Source organism: Mytilus californianus, unplaced genomic scaffold, assembly GCF_021869535.1.
Source record: "Mytilus californianus isolate M0D057914Y unplaced genomic scaffold, xbMytCali1.0.p SCAF_10, whole genome shotgun sequence".
NCBI classification, from domain to species: Eukaryota; Metazoa; Mollusca; class Bivalvia; order Mytilida; family Mytilidae; genus Mytilus; species Mytilus californianus.
The window spans coordinates 53890657-53899566 of NW_026262582.1; the positions used below are offsets into that span (position 1 = coordinate 53890657).

At 33.4% G+C, this 8910-nt stretch overlaps 1 long non-coding RNA gene across 2 annotated transcripts; it reads left to right on the top strand.

Annotated features, from left to right (window-relative positions):
• Window positions 1-444: 444 nt before the first annotated feature.
• Window positions 445-8910, top strand: LOC127718302 (uncharacterized). 2 transcript variants are annotated; one of them, XR_007989715.1, is made up of 8 exons: window positions 445-563; window positions 1919-2005; window positions 2328-2477; window positions 3295-3468; window positions 6563-6601; window positions 7354-7491; window positions 7932-8159; window positions 8647-8910. It is a non-coding gene; the product is annotated as an uncharacterized LOC127718302 (long non-coding RNA). The 2 variants fall into 2 exon arrangements; XR_007989716.1 differs by lacking the exon at window positions 2328-2477.

An 8910-nucleotide genomic window follows, 5' to 3' on the forward strand; every position in this document is an offset into this window, starting at 1 on the left:
TAAATTTAGTAACTTTACATAGTCGGTCAAGCCTAATTAAATTGTATTAGTCCTATATGTGTGAAAACTTTGTGCATCTCTATTTACATATTATTTTTCATAAAATGGTAATAATAGAAAAAGAGTATCAATATAGAAGCTCACATGAGCAGTAGATAAATCATTGTGATGGTGATGGTTATATTATATACTTAATGAAAAATTTATTTTTTCTATTGAATTAGAGATTATATATTAAAAAAATAAAAGTTGTCTCTAGTTATCCTACATAATGTTACAATATTCAAAGTGTATTTTATATGGAATATTGATCACTGTTTAAATCAATTTTAAATGCTTTCAAAGTAACGTATTATAGGTATTTAAAGTTATTCAAATATTTATTATTTTATAAATGTAAAAAGTGTTTTGATAGTTTTTTTCTTATATTATTTTTCCTTAGTATCACTCTTGATTACTTAAATGTAGTGTATTATACTTTTAGGTGGAGAATTTCAATGATAAACATCCAGTATCTGCTATTATTTGTTTGGCTGTTGTTAATAATGTCATTGTATCGACTGGTATGTATGTGCATGATCTGTAGTCATATATTTGAGACATTTTTTCTCTGATAAACTCTTATCATGCCACGTCTTAAACAAATATTACTACATGTATTATTACATTAAATGGACTTATTAGCCATAGTAAAAGTAATCAACCCTGAAAAATATTTATATATTATTGAAGGGTCTCCAAACAAAGAGTTTCTCTGCAACAATCTCATTAAAGACCGACAAACATCCACTAGTTATAAGAAAGATCATTGCTTATCTATTTTAGAGTTAAAATATGATAAATGAAATAGACATATACATGGTCAATTTTCAAACGTAATATTTTCAGTAGACCTGTGCTAATTATAAATTCAACTTTCTTTTTTAAATTTTACATTTTTGTCGAGCCTCTGACTTTTGTCGAAAAAGCGAGACATAGCGATCCTACATTCCGTCGGCGTCGTCGTCGGCATCCACAAATATTCACTCTGTGGTTAAAGTTTTTGAAATTTTAATAACTTTCTTAATCTATCCTGGATTTCTACCAAACTTGGACAGAAGCTTGTTTATGATCATAAGATTATATTCAAAAGTAAATTTTGTAAAAAAAAATTCCATTTTTTCCGTATTTTACTTCTAAATGGACTTAATTTTTCTGCCAGGAAACATTACATTCACTCTGTGGTTAAAGTTTTTGAAATTTTAATAACTTTCTTAAACTATCCTGGATTTCTACCAAACTTGGAAAGAAGCTTGTTTATGATCATAAGATAGTATCCAGAGGTAAATTTGGTAAAAAAAAAATTCCATTTTTTCCGTATTTTACTTATAAATGGACTTAGTTTTTCTGCCAGTTAACATTACATTCACTCTGTGGTTAAAGTTTTTAAAATTTTAATAACTTTCTTAAACTATCCTGGATTTGTACCACACTTGGACAGAAGCTTGTTTATGATCAAAAGCTAGTATCTAGAAGGAAATTTTGATAAAATTTTGTTCCATTTTTTCCGTATTTTACTTATAAATGGACTTAGTTTTTCTTCCAGTTAACTTTACATACAGTCTGCAGTTAAAGTTTTAAAAACATTTATTAGATTCAAAAACCATCCTGGATTTTTACCAAACTTGGACAGAAGCTACTTACAATCAAAAGATAGTATAGAGGGGAATATTTTTATTAATTTTTTTCCTCATTTTTGTTGAGCCTGCGATTAACAGCGAAAGTAGGCGAGACACTGGGTTTTGCGGAACCCTTACGAATTTTTAATACTTAAAAAGTTTCTTTGCTTTTCGAGTATTAACTTATTAAACTAAGATAGATTTAAACAGCAAATGTAGATATATTTATATATATATATATGTTTTTATACTTTATTCAGGTTCAGTACAGATGAAGTCCATGTTTGTTCAAAATGAGCATGTGACAAAGACGTACACAGATATACTTCTTGGCATGCAGTTTAATGGTAAACCAAAGAATATGTTTATATTATATATCCATCTACATGCATACTTTTTTTCCTTTTGTTCTGCTCCACATTTATATTCTTACACATAAGTTATGTTTCACTGTTCACAACAACTGGACCCCTTTTAAACAATTGGCTGGATTTTATTGCATAATGTACACATGGGTACATGTTGCAATATTTTAAAATAGTCAAATAGATGCATAAATGTTTATGGTTAGTGAAATGAGTCTTTTTAGTGGAAGGGAAAAGTGGCATATTGTAACTTAGAGCTGTTAAACCATGATTTTATGATACTGATACAGTGCTTGTTTTTCAGAGGCAGACAACACACCAGATCAGGCTCCAGATGATAATATTGTCTCAATACCATACTCTTCTGTGCTGGAAACTAATGTCTATGATTTGGATGTTGGCATCATGAGATCGCTGATATCCCAAGCAGCTGGACCAATGACTTCTCTATCTAGTATGACACAATTTATTTTTATGTATTTTCCTTTTTTATGCCCCATTTATGGGCATTATGTGTTCTGGTCTGTGCGTCCGTCTGTTCGTCAGTCCGTACGTCTGTCCCGCTTCAGGTTAAAGTTTTTGGTCGAGGTAGTTTTTGATGAAGTTGAAGTCCAATCAACTTGAAACTTAGTAAACATGATCCCTATGATATGATCTTTCTAATTTTAATGCCAAATTAGAGATTTTACCCCATTTTCACGGTCCAATGAACATAGAAAATGATAGTGCGGATGGGACATCCGTGTACTTGGGACACATTCTTGTTTAATATTAATAATGTATGGTTTTCATTGTTATATCCTTGTAACTTGAAAACATTTATAATAGCACATTCATAATGGTTTACCATTATAACTTACTGATAGGATATAGTAAGTTTCTATTTAACCTTGATAAAGGGGGCTATGATGCAAGAGTAAATGACATGTCATACATCAAAACATTGAGCGTGACTTGTCATCAGATTACTGAATATATATATATATCCCTATGGTGTTGAATTATTGTATTATATTTACAATAATTCTTCCAAATTATGTTTTAAAGAAATTGCTTTGTCATTGCAAGCCCTATGTTATTTACATATTTCTTTTAAGATACAGGCTCTTTGGGTTTAATTGTTCTTTCAGAATTGGTCTATTCCATGGGCATTATCTTTTGATCGACAGTGTTACAATTAATACTCATTATTTTTCTTATCTTTTACACCATCAATCAACTTTTGTAGTCTCTTCAATCAGTTGTAATGCAACTTGCTTTTGATCTTTTAGTATATAAATGGTACCGAAGAAGAATGCGTAGAAACTGTCAACCATGATCCAATAGAGCCTCAGGAAACAGGAGAAGGGGACAAGGTAGTGAAGGAGACTGATGAAGAATAAGTGGGCGTAATAGTTCAAGAGACAGGACAGGAGAAAGGGCAAGAGCCAGAGGGGGAAACACACGTTAGATATGAAGATAATTCAATACATGTGTTTTTTATGTCTGTTTAGGTTTAGGAACTTTTAATTATTCATATATAATGGCAATGATACAACTTTCAACCAGAGACCAAATGATATAGAAGTTAACAACTATAGTTCACTGTTCAGCCTGCAACAATGAGCAAAACCCATGCCACTTATCTAGCCATGAAAGTCCTGAAATGACAAATGATAAACAAATAAAATCTGAAAACTAACAGTTTGATTCGTGTACAAAATAATATACAAATATGATAACAGAAGACAACCAATGAATTACACTGGATTTAGTGTAAATAAATCATTAACAGTCATTAACATTTAGAGAAAAACATGACCTTATGAAATAACAAGATACAGGTATCAACAGATGTGTGTATATATTTAGTATGATTTTAATTTACTGATAGAATATTCAATATTTATTCAAATATAAACAATATTTAAAGATCTAATTACAGTGTTAAATTTTTATTCTTTTAGAATAAGTTTATTTAATGATTGATAACTTTACCCAGAGCATACCTAAATTTTTAAAGCTCGGTAAACAACATGATATAGAAAATCAATATTATTTTTAAAGAAGTCTTTAACTTTTACAGCAACAGGAGATATTAAATATTATTTTTTATTAGCTCACCTGGCCCGAAGGGCCAAGTGAGCTTTTCTCATCACTTGGCGTCCGTCGTCCGTCGTCGGCGTAAACTTTTTACATTTTGAACTTCTTCTAGAGAACTACTGAATGGAATGAAACCAAACATGGCATGAATGTTCCTTATGAGGTGCTGACCAAGTGTTGTTACTTTGTAGCCGATCCATCATCCAAGATGGCCGCCAGCGGGGGACTTAGTTTAACATAGGACCCTATGGGAAATGCATACAAATGACTTCTTTTAGAGAACCACTGAATGGAATGAAACCAAACATGGCATGAATGTTTCTTATGAGGTGCTGACCGAGTGTTGTTACTTTGAAGCCGATCCATAATCCAAGATGGCAGCCAGCGGGGGACTTAGTTTAACATAGGACCCTATGGGAAATGCATACAAATGTCTTCTTTTAGAGAACCACTGAATGGAATGAAACAAAACATAGCATGAATGTTCATTAGGAGGTGCTGACCAAGTGTTGTTACTTTGTAGTTGATCCATCATCCAAGATGGCTGCCAGCAGGGGACTTAGTTTAACATAGGACCCTATGGGAAATGCATACAAATGACTTCTTTTAGAGAACCACTGAATGGAATGAAACAAAACATAGCATGAATGTTCCTTACAAGGTGCTGACCAAGTGTTGTTACTTTGTAGCCATTCCATCATCCAAAATGGCCGCCAGCGAGGGACATAGTTTAACATTGGACCCTATGGGAAAGGCATACAAATGACTTCTTTTAGAGAACCACTGAATGGAATGAAACAAAACATAGCATGAATGTTCATTAGGAGGTGCTGACCAAGTGTTGTTACTTTGTAGCCGATCCATCATCCAAGATGGCCGCCAGCAGGGGACTTAGTTTAACATAGGACCCTATGGGAAATGCATACAAATGACTTCTTTTAGAGAACCACTGAATGGAATGAAACAAAACATAGCATGAATGTTACTTACAAGGTGCTGACCAAGTGTTGTTACTTTGTAGCCGTTCCATCATCCAAAATGGCCGCCAGTGAGGGACTTAGTTTAACATAGGACCCTATGAGAAATACATACAAATGTCTTCTTTTAGAGAACCACTGAATGGAATGAAACCAAACATGGCAAGAATGTTCCTTATGAGGTGCTGACCAAGTGTTGTTACTTTGAAGCCGATCCATCATCCAAGATGGCAACCAGCGGGGGACTTAGTTTAACATAGGATCCTATGGGAAATACATACAAATGTTTTCTTTTAGAGAACCACTGAATGCAATGAAACCAAACATGGCATGAATGTTCCTTATGAGGTGCTGACCGAGTGTTGTTACTTTGAAGCCGATCCATAATCCAAGATGGCCGCCAGCGGGGGACTTAGTTTAACATGGGACCCTATGGGAAATACATACAAACGCCTTATTTTAGAGAACCACTGAATGGAATGAAACCAAACATGGCAAGAATGTTCCTTATGAGGTGCTGACCAAGTGTTGTTACTTTGAAGCCGATCCATCATCCAAGATGGCAGCCAGCGGGGGACTTAGTTTAACATAGGATCCTATGGGAAATACATACAAATGTTTTCTTTTAGAGAACCACTGAATGGAATGAAACCAAACATGGCATGAATGTTCCTTATGAGGTGCTGACCAAGTGTTGTTACTATAAAGCCGATCCATAATCTAAGATGGCCGCCAGCGGAGGACTTAGTTTAACATAGGACCCTATGAGAAATACGTACAAATGTTTTCTTTTAGAGAACCATTGAATGGAATGAAACCAAACATGGCATGCATGTTCCTTTCGAGGTGCTGACCAAGTGTTGTTACTTTGAAGCTGATCCTTCATCTATGATGGCTGCCAGATGGGGACAATGTTTAACAAAGGACCCTATGGACAATACATACAAATGTCTTCTTTTAGAGAACCACATACTGAATGGATTGAACCAAACATGGCATGAATGTTCCTTATGAGGTGCTGACTAATTTTTGTTACTTTGAAGCTGATCCTTCATCCATGATGGCCGCCAATGGGGGGACTTCCTTTAACATAAGACCCTATGGGAAATACATACAAATGCTTCTTCTAGAGGTGCACTGAATGGAATGAAACCAAAACATGGCATAAATGTTTCTTATGAGGTGCTGATTAAGTGTTGCTACTTTGTTGCTGATTTACTGTTCAAGATGGCCACCAGGATTTTTTATTAAATTACAGGACCAATATTAAACCAAATTTGGCCTCACTCATTATTAGGGTATCTGTTATGATTTTAATCTATTTTTACATGATTTCCAAAACCAAAGTAGAATCAGGTGAGCGACACAGGCTCTTGAGAGCCTCTAGTTATGTTTTTGTTTTTTTTACCAAATATGTGGGGTTTTTTTAAATAAAAGTAGATGCACTGAAAACATTTTAAGATTGAAGTGTATTTTATAGGTGAAAAGAGAAAGAATACACTCAATTTTCATGGAAGAGGTAAAATATAACTTGAATATTTTAGAATGCACAAATTGAAGTTTATTTTAAACAAAAACACATAGAGGCCACTGTAATGGCCTTCTTCTTTAACTTAAATCCACTTTCCATAGAGGAATGAACAGCTTACCAGTCCACAGCAAATGTAAATTGCATTTATAATGCAGTGTCCATTATCCTCTATGGAAATGAAGATATGGCTGTGGTACTGAAGCTCGCTTCAGTGTTGAAAATGGTGGATGATATAGTACCATTTTCAAAATATGTAAGAATACAATAAATTCATTTATTTATTTTTCCATCATTTTATACCATTCTATTACAGATGGAATATAGAACTGTTTGTTGCTCTTGAATAAATCCAACCTAATGACTGGAAATGTTTGTTTGTTAAACGGTTCTCTATGTTAAATCAATATAAAACCAGTATAAATTCAACCATAAGACCTGTTTATTTGAAAAGATTTTATATTTGCAATTCACAAACCATTTATATGATCACAATCTGGTGTTTCAATCAATATCACTATAATGTAGTATGATAAAAGAGTAGCACATAAGTATACAAATGTAGACAAAATGGACATACATTAACAAAATTATGTAAATCACAGGTTACCATTAAGGGATTATCTATGATTGTGCTTGGCAATGTTAATTCATTTTTTTAAATTTGAGCACTGACAGATTTGCCTATAGGAAAGTAATATTTATTCTAATTACATTATTGTAATATTTCTCTTATATTGTAGAAGAATCCAAAGAGAAAACTGACCCGTGGGTTAAATCAACCCTGCAGCAGGTGAATGCAGCCTCAACAGCAGAGGAGGTAGAGTATGGATGCCGAAAAGAGCTGGTCTCGACTATTCAATATCCATACAGGGACGGAAGTAAGTATAATGTTTCTTTAAATAATTTTTACCATTTAAATGTTTAAAAAATATATTAATATGAAAATGAGGAAATGTGGTATGATTTCCAATGAGATTACTACCCACAAAAGACCAAATTATACAGAAATTAACAACTACAGGTCACCACACAATCTTCAACATTGAGCACAGCCCATATTGCATAATCAGCTATAAAAAGCTCCAAAATGACAAATCTTAAACCAATCAAACAAGAAAACGAACAGCCTGATTTATGTACAAAATAATTAATGAAAAATGCACATATTTATTTAGCACAAATAGTTATAGTTCTGTTCTGTATATCATTACTGGTCAACTTTTTCTGATGATCAATGTATGTAATAGTAGACCAAGTATTCTGTTTTTAATTTTGCTACCTATGTATATTATCTATAGCTTTGTTATTTTTCATTCAGCTGTTTTCCATCTACATCTATTGTCCCATTTGATGTCACGTCCAATACAACAGCACTGCAAAAAATACCAGCAGTACCAGCAGCTGATCCTGCCATTGTTGACACCCCCAGCTAGACCATCATCTTTACACTTGGTTTGGGTGCCTGCCAATCCAAGAAATATGTAAGATCTAAAAGTTGTAAGCCTCACCTTATCCTGCAATCAGCCAACTATTGTACAAATAACAGGTACAAAAATAAATTTTTGCTTTATTTTGGAAGATATCAAATTTATTTGTACTCGCTATGATACAGATATTCACTCAAAATATATCATGTTAAGAATTTCTGTGTATTTCATTTGTAAAGTTATTTACAAGCATCACTCACATCGTTTACACATACATGTATAGTGTGTGAAATGGCTATGCATTGCTGATGTCAAAACTAAGGCTTACAATTCCATTATAAAGGTTGCTGTAAAGTGTGATTTTCGTGTTCCTTAGGAGTGACTAAAAAATATTTTATATTCTAAGGAGTTCGGCAAATTATCTGAAGAAGTTTTTAAAATTTATCTGACTTGAATTCAACCTAATTACATTGAAGTATACTACATCACAAAGCATTTTGAAGTAAAATGTAATATATTTATAGACACCTAAATGCATATTTTTTTTTTACTTTTGAATTTAGTTATACTTTTATAATATATTTTTTTATTTTTTTCTTCATACAGTTTTGTATCTATCAACCATGTGGTTCCAGCTGTCTGCTCATTGAGACCATATGGAAGCTGTATTGAGGATTGTGCGTTTCTTGGCCTTGGGTTGTGCTGTTTTATGGACAGCCACCACAAGGATATAACCCCAGGCTGGGTGGAATGTACCATTTGTGGACAGTGGGTTCCTGATACATGCATGGGTGTCACTGTAGCAGCCTTTAGCTTGCAGGATGATTTCCCATGTGGATGTGATTGCCTGCAAAATGGAGTGTTAAAACT